Source organism: Vulpes lagopus, chromosome 1, assembly GCF_018345385.1.
Source record: "Vulpes lagopus strain Blue_001 chromosome 1, ASM1834538v1, whole genome shotgun sequence".
Lineage (NCBI taxonomy): Eukaryota > Metazoa > Chordata > Mammalia > Carnivora > Canidae > Vulpes > Vulpes lagopus.
The window spans coordinates 124,546,727-124,559,417 of record NC_054824.1 but is presented as its reverse complement, the minus strand read 5'-3'; the positions used below and the strand labels follow the sequence as shown (position 1 = coordinate 124,559,417).

Sequence of the window (12,691 nt, the reverse complement as noted above, 5' to 3'; positions counted from 1 at the left end):
GCGCGCGGCCGGGGGGCGGGCGAGGGGCGGGCGAGGGGCGGGCACCGGCCGCGAAGTCGGGGGCAGAGAGCTCGGCGGGGCGGCGGGGCGGGCGGCGGAGATGAAGGCGGGAGGCGGGAGGCGGGAGGCGGAGCCGCCGGGGCGGGCGGGGAGCGCGGCGGGCGCGGGCGCGGGGGCCGGGGCGGGGGCCGGAGCGGGGGCCGGAGCCGAGGCGGCGCGGCAGCCAGCGCGCGGGTGGGCGGACGGGCGGGCGGAGGGACCCGCGAGGGCCAGGGCGAGGGCGAGGGCGAGGGCGAGCGGCGGGCTCCGCGCGGCCCCTGCTCCCGCGCGGCCCCTGCTCCCGCGCCCCCCTGCTCCCGCGCAGCTCCGGCTCCCGCGCGCCCCTGCTCCCGCGCCCCCCTGCTCCCGCGCGCAGCCCCGGCTCCCGCGCACCCGACGGGCCGCGGCGGGGAGGAGTCCACCGAGTTGGCCCCGGAGCGCGGGCAAGTTTCCCGGGAAAGCGGGAGCAGCCGGCGGCCGCTCGCCAGGTGAGCGCACGGGGCTGGGGGCCGGGGCACCCGCGGGAGAGGGGTCTGCGTGGCGGGGAGGTGCAGCCTCACCTTTTCAGGTGTTCGCCTCTGTCCAAAGACGGAGGCATCTTTCTTTCCCCCTTTTTTTTTTTTACCGCCTCCCCCCTCCCCCATACTTGAACCCACTTCCCTTCACTTTATTGGCCTGGAGGGGCGGCGTGTCCGGGAGGCGGAGGGGACCGGGCGCCTGAACTGAACCACCTGCGCGGGGTTCGCGGGCCCGCGGGGCGCCCTGGCTCCAGGGGTCCGGTGCCAGCCCCCGACTTGGCGCCAGGGGGGCTGGAAGGAGGACACCGCAAGGCCCGTATTGAGTTTCTGATGCCGGTTTATCCGGTCCTCGGGCTGGTTCGGGAGAAAGACGAGCATCTCCGCAGCGGTGCCTCTTTGGCATCGGCCGCCAACTCCGGGACCTTGCTAAAAGCTCCTGCGAAGGCTGAGGACGATGTGGGAGGGGAATTAGGAGACTGGGTGCCGGGGTGTGCGGGGAGGATCGGGCCCCGCAGCGGGGAGAGGAGGTCGCGGTGGCCTGGGGAGCGTCGGAACCGCGCGGTTGTTGGGTCGCTGCTGCTGTTACTTTGGCGCGGTTACCCGCTCCCTCGTCTGCCCCGTTTGGACATCCGCCTCGGCATATTCCTGTTGGAGGGCTGAACCGTGTTTGTTCCGTCTGATGCCTGTCAGGAGTTATTTCCAACTAAGTTCACAGGTGCGAAGCCTGAGCCGCTGCACCTCCTCGCTCCCCTCCCTGCGGGGACCCCCCCCCCAACTTCCCTCCCACAGGGAAACTGTTCTGAATCCTTCCCAGGGATTCAGTTTTGAGAGGGAGGAGGGCCAGTACATAATGTAGTTTGTGGTGTGCGTGACTTTTCCCCCACTATGTTATCAGAACCAAATCAAGACACTGGAGGTGTCTAATAGGACTCCCCTTCAGTTTTTATAGTAATTAAGAGTATTATTTACAGTGTTTCTTTTTCTGTACTTTATCTCCAAACATTGCATTAATCCCTCTATATGCAGTTCTCTCTACTGTCACTGTGTCACTGGGTTTGAAAGACGAGAGCTTCTTTCGGACTCACATACACACACACCAAAATACAGTGTGACAATATTCAGTATTTGTCTGTCTTCCTGATTCAGTGGTCTGGCACCTGCCAATTCCAGTACATCATCATAACACCATATGCCTGCCTACAAAATTGAGGATAAGGAGAATGCTGCTGTTTTTCATGTGCAGGACAACCCTGAACTACCAGATTTTATTATTGTTTAAGGGGTTTTTAAGGGCTTCAGTCAAAGTGAATCAAATATACAGAACAAAATTACAATTCCACCCAATGCGTTCGAAAGGAATACACTTCCTGGACACTTATAGTTGACTGGTTATTGGAGAAAAATTAAAATCCTCTCATCACACAGAAAACATTTTGATTGAATATAGTCAATAAGAAATAGTACACATTGAATGCCCTGAGAAAACAAGAAGAATTTTCCTCGTGCCTCATTTGAGTTTTATCTCCTTTATTACAGTAGCATCCTCCAGAAAATGAGCACCTTGCAGATAGATGTTGGTATGTACTGACTAAACACCACATTTTTTAATACAGAGGCTTGGTGACAGTCCAAAAACATAAATGTTTTAAATCATTACCAACCATCTGTTCTCTCCCACTCACTTAAGGCGCAATCTTTTATTTTCACAGGTATCAAAACATACATCCACATTTCATACATTTCCATGAATATCCTGAAAGCTGCAGTGATATCTGATGTTGACCTAAGTTTGGCAACTGTTGTGTTTGGCTAGTTACACTATCAGCTCCTCTCCTTTTATTTTCAATGAAAGAAGAAATCAAAAAAACTTTTAAAGCCTTTGGGCAAAACTGATGTTATATACTCCAGTGAAATCTGATTGCCTTTTTTTTTTCCCACCTTTTTGTTACCAAAGAGAAGCTGAAAAAAAAAAAAAAAAGAAGAAGAAGAAGCAGCTGAGAATTAGTACAGCTGCAGGCTCCTCCTGATGACATTCTTTCCCTTTCTTCCTAGTCACAAGGGTAGCATTTGGTGCTCTGAAGCAGTGCATTAAACAGCCTCATGACTCCAGAAAATTAGCATGGTTCCAGAAGGATATAACCTCTTCCCATGAAGAATTTACAAAATGGGAGGCTAACTTAATATCCCAGACACCAAATTAAATAGACCGAAGACATACACTTTCCCACACAGACGTTGGCTATCAATATTACATAGAAAAAGAATAACATGTCTAAGTAGTATTCTTTATATTTGTGTTTGGGAACTTGGATGAGTTTGTATGTAATCAGCACTGGATTCATACGCTTCATTTTGTTTATGTCATCATTAGAGCAATATTTGGGGTTTTGAGTCTCCCCCTCAACCCCCAATCCAAGAAAGCTTTCACATTTAGGCATGTTTGCTATAGCTACAACTGGAATATTAGGACATTTTTCTCACCCAAAATTAAGTTGCATAATAAATACGTTGTTCCTGTAGTGGAAACAGAACCTGGGAAATTCTTTTTATTCAAACCTAGGTGTAATATTCCAAAACCACTTTCATACTGTTAAGGAAAAAGGTATTGGCAATCTTGACCATACTTTGCAAACAATTGATATGTACTAGAAGAATATCAAGAACCAAGGAAAGGTGAGGTTTCTGCCTTCTGACCTGCTACACTGCACTATACTGCTTTTGCCTTGGAAGTGTAAGATTCTCCTTACTTACTATCATGATAGCACTGAAGAGAATGAGCCCAAACTATAGACAATTTTGAAAGTTAAGTTGCCTTTAAAAATATGGTCTAATTTAAACCTTTGGAAATACATACGAATGTGTTAGATCTTATTTTTCTGTTAGATCTTATTTTTCTGTATACTAAAAATGAATTATTGAGGGGATACAGTTTCACTATGTATAGTAAGCACTCTGAATTATTCATGTTAATGAGAAGAATAGAGGCAAATATAATCCAAAATCATGGTTATTTAAAGTCATTTGTTTTTGTCTTTGGAACATATTACATGTTTGGATTTAAAAAGATTTTCATTGTTATTGTGGGCAAGTTGCCTTTCTAATTATTTTGTTTTGTTTAGGTTAATTTTTAAATGAGTTTATATACCTCAAACACCAAAACCGATTTATAAGGAGGTGGTGCAGATGGGCATCCTGCCCAGAAACAAGCTGGGTAATAGAAATAAGCAAACCTGGTATGGCAACTTTGCAGTAGAATATATGTAATTCACAGGAACATAATCAAGACTTGATTGTATATCTATTTAATGAATATGTTTTAAGAATTAGACATGTTCCTGGAAAAAATAAAAATCCTTCAATCAAAATTTGAGAAATTCGATTCTACTCCACATGTAAAAGAGGTGATTGATATGGGTTTTTTTAAATGATAGTGGGCTACTCCTGAAAACCAAACAGAAATATTATGATTGATAAATCTAATTAAGCCAAATCTGTAAGCATGAAGTTTCACTAAAGCATACGTACATGATGTGTATGTATTAAGGTGAAATCCTTAATAGGTACTTTCTAAAGAAGAAACAGCAAGACGCTACTGGAATAAGGGGTTTGGTCCATTTGATCTCAGTACCTTTGCTCCAAATCAAAGTATATTTCATTGAAAAGAATCTCTCAAGTATCTATTGTTACCGTGGACCTGGTTAGATAAAATAGTTGAAGTTCAGCAAGACTGACAATTTAACAGATTTCTATTGTGTTTTTCAAAAGCTCTAGGGCAAAATTGCTTGTGGATGAAATAGTTAGTTGAACAAGAAGTTGATTCACACCATAGCACTGGCTGTTAAACACCACGTTTATAGTCAGTGTTCGGTTGTATATAGATTTTGTTGAATTGTTAGTTCTATGCACTATTAGGAAACCTCTGTGGAGAAGGTTAGAGCTGCAAAAAATATATGATTAGAAAAGCAGATAAGATCATTTTTATTTCAAGAATTCAAAGCAAAAAGTAAAAATTGTAACTTTTACAGTAGTGAGCAGAATGGTAATAAAGTACACGTCCCCTTCAGAGCGGTGACTATGTTCTCATAATAAGTGTGCTCTCTACTGCAAGTGTAGGGGTACTTCTTTTTTGAGGAAACATTTTTTAAAAGTTTTTTTATAGGGCACGGCATTTTTTTTTAAGACTTGAGTCCTTAGACTGAATGTTTTAAAAGAAATATTGTGGTTGGAAATATAATTGAGACCCACAGGATATATTTTTTATACATTTGTTAATGAAATCAGTTTCTTTTGATCAGTGCCTAAGTCTTAGAATCAAAGTTATGCATTTTGTTATAGAGCTGGAAAGGACCTTTAAAGTAATTTATTCCAATGCCCTCATTTTACAGTTAAGGAAATGGGGACCCACAGTGATCACTATGAGCAGCTAAAGGTCACACTGGTAGTTAGTGGCAGAGCAGAAACTAGAAACCTGATCTCCTGACTCATTCAGCTCCTGTGTAGTAAGTAGGGTAGTTAGATAGGAGAAGTTAACTCTTTCTGGTCATCAAGGTATCAACTCCATGTAATAGTCACAAAATGGTACAGAGCTAGATGTAGAAGGCCTATGACTTTTCTGTCTTCTGTCGTCCGCTGAATGGTCACCACAGACCAAACCATGATTCTCAACCCTCTTAGTCTCTTTTTTTAATTGCAAATATTTTGTTTCCCCCTTCATACCCTGAAATGTAACTCATCAATAATTTAATTACTGAATATATCTGAAATGAAAAGAAGGATAAAATACAAGTTAATTTGTAAATAATAACTATACTGATCTCTGGGGATGACCTCACTGGAACACATATTAAAGAAGCAAAAGATTTTATGTATATATAATGAATAAATTTTGATTAAGGCAAATAGAAAACATCAGAGGGCATCCTATACAAGAAGTACAGGAAAATGAAAAAAACAGGATAGACTAAAAAGTATGTTAGGAGAATTACAAGCCAGACTTATTCATATGTGGTAAAGAAGAATATAATGGGAATCGTTCCAAGGAAAATATGCCAAGTCAAATTAAAGACTAGCAGAGTGGAGAAAATGTGGAAGTGTGATATTTTGCAAATGAGAGAATAAATACTATTAATATACTTCCACCAAAATTCCAAACCTGTTTTGTGGAACATGTTCCTGCTGTTGTTACTAGTATGAACTCTATTTCAAGGGAGTCTGCAGGTTGCCCACCATATCATCAGTAATAGCAGATAAAATATTTCTAAAATGAAAATTATCGATTTAGTGCTGATATTGCCTCTGCTGTTGTAGTCTATCAATTCCAGGGTTAGGAGACAGACCACATAGAATGATTAAATTATTCACCGCAGCAACCTTAATTGTCAGTTTCTGGGCTTTCAGTGGAAACTCTTATAAAGTGCTTACATTGCAATGATGTGCCAGATTCTATAGGTTGATATTCCCTATAAATTTAGTTCATCGGGACATTGCATGTTGTGTGAGGTATTTGGGGAAATTCCTCATTAAATAGGGCTGTTCCTCCATGCTAAAGCCAACCACACTCTCCTGTCCCAGGAAGTAACAAACCAGAGTGTACCCAACTCTTCCCAAAATGTTCTCTAGGGGCGATCTGACCCTGAAGAGAGCCATAGGACTAGAGAATAAGATTTTTGTGATGGCATGGGATTATTCTTCATGCCCTTACTCATCTACCCCCCCCCCTTTTTTTTAAATGAGACTGTTCTGCTTGTCTGCTGGTCTCCTGCCCTCAGTGGACTAGGATTACAGACTCTCTGACCATCAAAATCAAGCTCACATTCTGATCTTTTTCTGTCACTGGCACCTTTATAAAAGTTTACTTCTTCTAATCCTCATTTCTCTTAGAAATCTCTCTTTGGTGGGTGACTATGAGTATTGACAAACTAATATGCAGGCTGGCTAGTATTTTAACTCTTCCAGGCCTTAACCTTGTTTAGATGCATGTCTCCAAAAAACATTGAAGGCATTCGGATGACAGAGACAGTTTATACATTCACACATATGTATATGTGTATATGCATGTGTATATGCACATGTTCTATGTGTGTACATACATACATATAATTTCAGGCACTGAAAAATAAGAAAGAAGGTATTGATATTGTATTTAGAATGCCCTTGAAACATTTTTATGCAAACAACTGCACTCGTTCAATATTGGAAGTTACACCATAAAATAGTGCTGTGAAGTATGCCACAGAAGAGGCCAAAATCTGTTACTGACACAATAAACTGTTGTATTAGATTTTTTTTTAATTCCTTAAAGTAAAGGCATCCTGTGATAGCCTATAGATATATAATATATAGACAGATATAGATAGATATATAATATATAGACAACTGTAGTATCTGTCTTAGATGTATGTAGTCTGTGCACTGTTGACTCACTAGAAGCACACCAACATCTCTTCTCTTTGCAAAATATGATAGAGTATTTGCAGAGAGATCAGAGGGTTTTGAAGATTACTTGTATATGCAACATACAGGAGAGCGTGAGACCCTAGAAATGAGGAGGGAATTGAGAGGGAAACTCAAAATTTTCACTTCTAATGTTTGGACTAGCAGACTATAACATAAGACTTGCTATTGAAAATTAAGAGTTATATGAAATGTCATTTCAGTATTAGCTACAGCAAGCATCTTGAACTTTCCAAATTGTAAGTAAGAATTGTTTTTTTTCTTAGGTTACTTTCGACTCCAGGTCAATTTTAGATGTCTTTTATAACATTGCATATCTTAGCCTTTTTAAAGAAGAAGACTTTTTAATGTAAACTCTTAACAGTTAAGATGAAAATCATAGGTGTGTGTGTGTGTGTGTGCATGCATGCAAATAACCAATTGTTTTGACATAATCACAAGATTCTCTACATAGAAGGGCATAGTTTACCTAATCATGAGAGATGGCTTTTCCTACAAAGGGGATGCAGCAATTGTACAGAACACAATTTGAGCCATGATTGTTTTGCTGCATATTGTTCATTCTTACTGGAAGCTTCTTGGCCAATTGAATGGCCCAACACTCAACCTCAGACTGACCCCTAACTTTATTTGGTCTACTTTTGTTACAATTTCTAATAAGAGTGGGAATTGAGAGAAGATGAAATTGAGGGTGTTGGATTGTGGAGGTGATAAGGAAAATAAGGAGTTTCTTTCATTTGCGCAGCACAAAGGTCTGTGTAGGCAGTGAAATTCTATTGGAAATCTACCTTTTCTTGTTATGCTTTTTACTCTTGTATGCAATAGAGGCAAGATTGTGAAAGCAAAGCCCTCCTCCCTCTTTGCACTGTTAATTCCACCATACAACAGAAAAAAAAAAAAGACCTGTTTTTTTTTTCCAGAATAAACAGAGGTGACTTCTTCCACTTACTAGCCTCATTGTGTCCCCTTTTACTTCAATACTACTCTAAACTGAAATCTAACACACTGAAGAATGTAGTTAAGAAAAGGAAGAATATACCCAGTCAATGTACTGAAAGAAACTTCAGGAGCCTCTAGAAATATGTGAAAATGGGAAAACCAAAGAAGACAATTTTGTCAATTCAAATGAAGAATGTAATATTTACTTTTCCATTAGTTTCAGAAGCAGGTAGCTCAGAACTCACTTAGTTTTGTAGTCATTTTTATTGTTTTCTTTTTTATCACAGAAGGAGTTGGAGCTGTGACCTATTGTTACAGGTTACTTGAAGCAAATATAGTTTGTGAAGATTTACATAAGATGATGGCATTGATTATCTACTTTAAGAAAGAAATTCCAAAATTGAAATGCAGGCACAATTTTTTAGAAACATAACTCTAATTAAATTTGATTTCCCCCAACCTTCTTTGAACAGATTAGAGTGACGGTAATTTATTCCTCCCCCCAAATCAGTTTTCCCAAAGTATTAAAAAATGCTTATGTGTGAGTGACATTATTGGACTAAAAGCAGTGACCTAATGGTCACTTTCTAATATTTGCACTCTAATTTTCAATTAGGAACTTTTACTGTTACAGAATGAGACTCCATTACTGTGAAAGGGCTGGCAGTCAGCTGGATGCACTAGTTTGGTCTTACTGGTTATTTGTGGCCAGAACCCAACTTGTACTGATTGTTAAATATTTTTGATATTACTCCTGTACTTACATTATCACTTTTGTGACTTGCTAAAAAAAAATCTAGCAAAGTCCTATTTTCAGATTTTGCAGTTCAGGGAATTATAACAGCATTTTGAATGGAAATGGATTTGCAAATTACTGAACTCCCAAGTAGGAGAGATTATCTAGTATCTTGGAACTTTGGTTCACCGTGAATTTTCCCAACATACATACACTGAGTAGTATCCAATTAGAATTCCTTGAAATCAGTGGCATATATTTTATTGAAGAACTTTGTAAAACACATGTAAAGCTCAAGAAGTCCCTCTGAGTTCCCCACTTAATAGATCCAGCTGTGTATTTGGCATTTCTTATTTTCTGTCTTAAAGAGAAACATCAAATGAAACATGTCAAAATCAAATTTGTGATCTCTACCCATTTCACCCCAACCTCTGGTATTCCCCAGCTCCCAATCTGGATTTTATCCTTGAAATCCCCTCTCCTTAACCCCATATCAGAGCCTACACCTAGGTGTTGATTGTTACCTCCAAAGTGTGTTACAAATCATATATTTGAAACTACTATAACACTGTATGTCAGTTATACTTCAACAATACATTTTTAAAGTATATTACACATCTGCCTCGGGCCATCACCCTAGTCTAAGCTTTAACCCTCCCCTGTGCAGGAAACCACAATCACTGGTCTCCTGGCATCCTATATTGTTTATTACTATTCCATCCTCCAGTGCAAATGTAATACTCACAGCTCTAACTACACACACCACTTCCCTGGGTTACCATTGCATGGTAAAGCCCAAAGCTGTGCACCTGATTTTTTGAAACCCAGCAATGCCAGGCTCCTCCAGTCTCATCTTTTTGATGTCTCCACTCTTTCCCTTTGCTTGAGCTGGCTGGCTTTCTTCCAGTTGCTCTGACTCAATCAAGCTTCCTCCCATCCCCACACCCATGAGCACAAATACCCAAACTTTGCCTAGTTAACTCTTAGTTAGCACCTCAAATATCAACCCAAATGCCATTTCCTCAAATGAGCCATTTCTTCCCCCTCATATATACACACATCTTTATTTGTATGCATAAATGCATCCATATTTATGTATTCATATCCCTCATCCCAGATAGTTGCAAATTCACGTTTACTTGGGTAATTATTTAATCAACCACTAAGGTAGAAATCTGTATAGTTTCTATGGTCTTTATATTCCTAGAAAATGCTTCAGAGCCTGCCCATAGCAGGGATGTAAAACATATTTGTGGAATAAATGTTTACTGATCATCCTTGGCTTTAACCCCACGTGTGCATGCATACATATATACTACACAGAAATAGCCAGTCACACCCACCCTCACATTCTCATGAAAACACATAAATAAAAACTTGTAAGCTTTCAAGCCCCAACATTTTTTCTTTTCTTTGTCATCTCTCCAAAAATCAAGGTCCTCCCTCTTCTGCTTCTGTCCCTATCTGTGATTCATTCAGAGGTGACTTGAGCAGTGCTACATTTGTTTAGAAAGTACAGCTAATCTGTTGAATTTCTTACCCCCCCCCACACACAAAAAGGCTCGAGCATTCTTTTACATTATTTCCTCTGACATGTGAAATCTCTTAATAATTACAGTACTTTTAAAAGGCTTCACTCTGTGAGAGTTCTATGCTGTGCCATTTGGCATATTTTGACAATGATCTAAGATTGTACCATGTTGGAGAAGAGAAAAAAAATATTTTGGAGGTTACCTGCCCCTATGGCTCCTGTATGGAGATACATGAGATGAAGAAAAACAAAACTTAAAATAAGAATAAATATATGAAATTGAGAGAGTAACATAAAAGTCTAGTTTATAAAGTAAAAGTTCATATTTTTAAGCGTTGCCTAGAGGCTTCAAACTATGCTGAAACAGTTAAGGAAAAGACCTACCTTATTCACTTGTCACTTACTGTGTTTAGATACTGTTTTAATATTGTACCTAAATTCCAGATGCTGTTTTAAAATTGAGTTGAGTTAGTCTTCTTTTTATTTAAAGCCTTCTTGTTTTGGGTAGTTTAGAGTAGAATCTGCTAAGCCTGGAACACTTTGTGCCAGAAAATAAGGAGTTGCTCAAAATTGATGGAGACACATCAGAAGTACATAAGTGCCAGATTTTAGGGACTTCCACTTGAAGGCCCAACTTGGGATCATCTGAACATAAAAAGTAATAATATATGTAATGGATTAGAGCACATTGAGTAAGAAAAGAATCATGAGTGTATAATGTGTGTGTAGTGTGCAGATGGTGGTGGGTAGACGAAAAAGCTGTTTACTGAAAAATACAAGCTAATAATTTTTTTAAATGCTGGAATTATAAAGTCACCTTTTTGCAACTCTATTACAAGAGTAATCAAAGGATAATTCAGCATTGGGTGAATGGTTTTTAGGGACATGATATCCATGCTCTCTCTAAATGTCATCTCACAGTTTGCTTATTAATTACAAAGAGAGGAGGATACCATTATAGGAAGAAATCTGGCAGACCAGCGTAACCAAGTAAGCACACTTGACATCACCACATTGACATCATGTACCTTTTGATATGATACACACATGAAGTAGGATACATAATCACCTGTGAAGTTGTAATGCCAAAAATGTTTCATCTGAATCTGATCATAGGGAAACAATCTGAGAACTCCAAATTGGTGGACATTCTTTAATATAATCAACTTGGACACTTCAAAAATGTCATTGTCACACACAAAAAATCCTGGAAGATTGTTCGAGATTAAAGGACATTGGGAGACATGGCAACTAATTGCAAGGCATCCTTCTTGATTAGATTCTTGATGGGGGTGGGGGGATGCTATAGAGAGTACTACTGGGACAGTTGGAGGAATCTGAATTTGGGCTATAGATCATAGAATAGTATAACATCAATGGTAAGTTTCCTGAGTGTGATAATCATATTGGAGTTGTGTAGGAGAATGTCTTTTGGGGCAAAGGATATATTTAACAGTATTTACAGTTGAAATCTCATGATCTTTGCAACTTCCTTTGATGTGGTTGAGCAAAATTACTGTTTTAAGTGTTGGAGAGAGAGAGGAGCAAATGTGAACTGATTACAGATTATATAGTAGTCATTATATTACTGCTACTTTTCTGTAAGTTACATGTTTTTCAAAATAAAAACTGAGTAAAGTACTCTGATTTTAAGCCAACTATGCAACAGATGAGATCATTATCACATTGTATGGAAGTGAGCTAGCATGTTTGAAAGTCGTTTAGTCTATTAGTAAAGTATCCTTTTCAAAGTATCTAAATATCTTCATTTATCATTCCACAATATTTTGTAAGTTATATTTAAACACCTTAAAGGAGCTATGCTTAAAAAAATATGTTTTAGGCAGTGTAGGAGACAATGTATCCTCTTGTGTTTCGCTGTAAAACAAACTACTGATTATTCTCACTACAAGATGCACAACATAGCAAACTAGTGTGCAGGGTAAAATAGATCTGGCCAGGGCACCAGTAACATTTAGGATCTAGTGTGATTCTCAACTGTACAGTGTCTGGAAGGTGAGCAAGCACTGTTAGCGCTTATGTATTAGAAGCAGGTACCTAAAGCACAGTACCAGATATTTACAACTATCAAAAAATAAAGCTGTTTAATCAGTAAAGAGGGCTGTTCTCCATGAAGCACAAAGTAAAAGGGGTTAAATTGGGTTAAATTAAAAATACAAAATTTGTGGACAGCCCAGGTGGCTCAGTGGTTTAGCACCACCTTCAGCCCAGGGCCTGATCCTGGAGCCCTGGGATTGAGTCCCACATCGGGCTCCCTGCATGGAGCCTGCTTCTCCCTCTGCCTGTGTCTCTGCCCCCCACCCCCCATGTCTTTCATGAATAAATAAATAAAATCTTTAAAAAAAAATACAAAATTTGTAGTAAATTATCTCTTTAGAAAAATTCAGCTTCAAAATAACTATTTAAAATATTTCTCCTACCATTAAAGTGTATGATATAATATTTGTACTCAGG

The 12,691-nt window shown here is 39.8% G+C and overlaps 1 protein-coding gene across 2 annotated transcripts in view; it reads left to right on the top strand.

Annotated features, from left to right (window-relative positions):
- Positions 1 to 380: 380 nt before the first annotated feature.
- Positions 381 to 12,691, top strand: part of CHST9 (carbohydrate sulfotransferase 9) — a 236,415-nt gene continuing 224,104 nt past the window's right edge. For both annotated transcript variants that reach the window (XM_041754036.1, XM_041754028.1), the window contains exon 1: positions 381 to 527. The gene's annotated coding sequence lies outside the window, so the exon portion shown is untranslated. The remainder of the gene's footprint in view (positions 528 to 12,691) is intronic.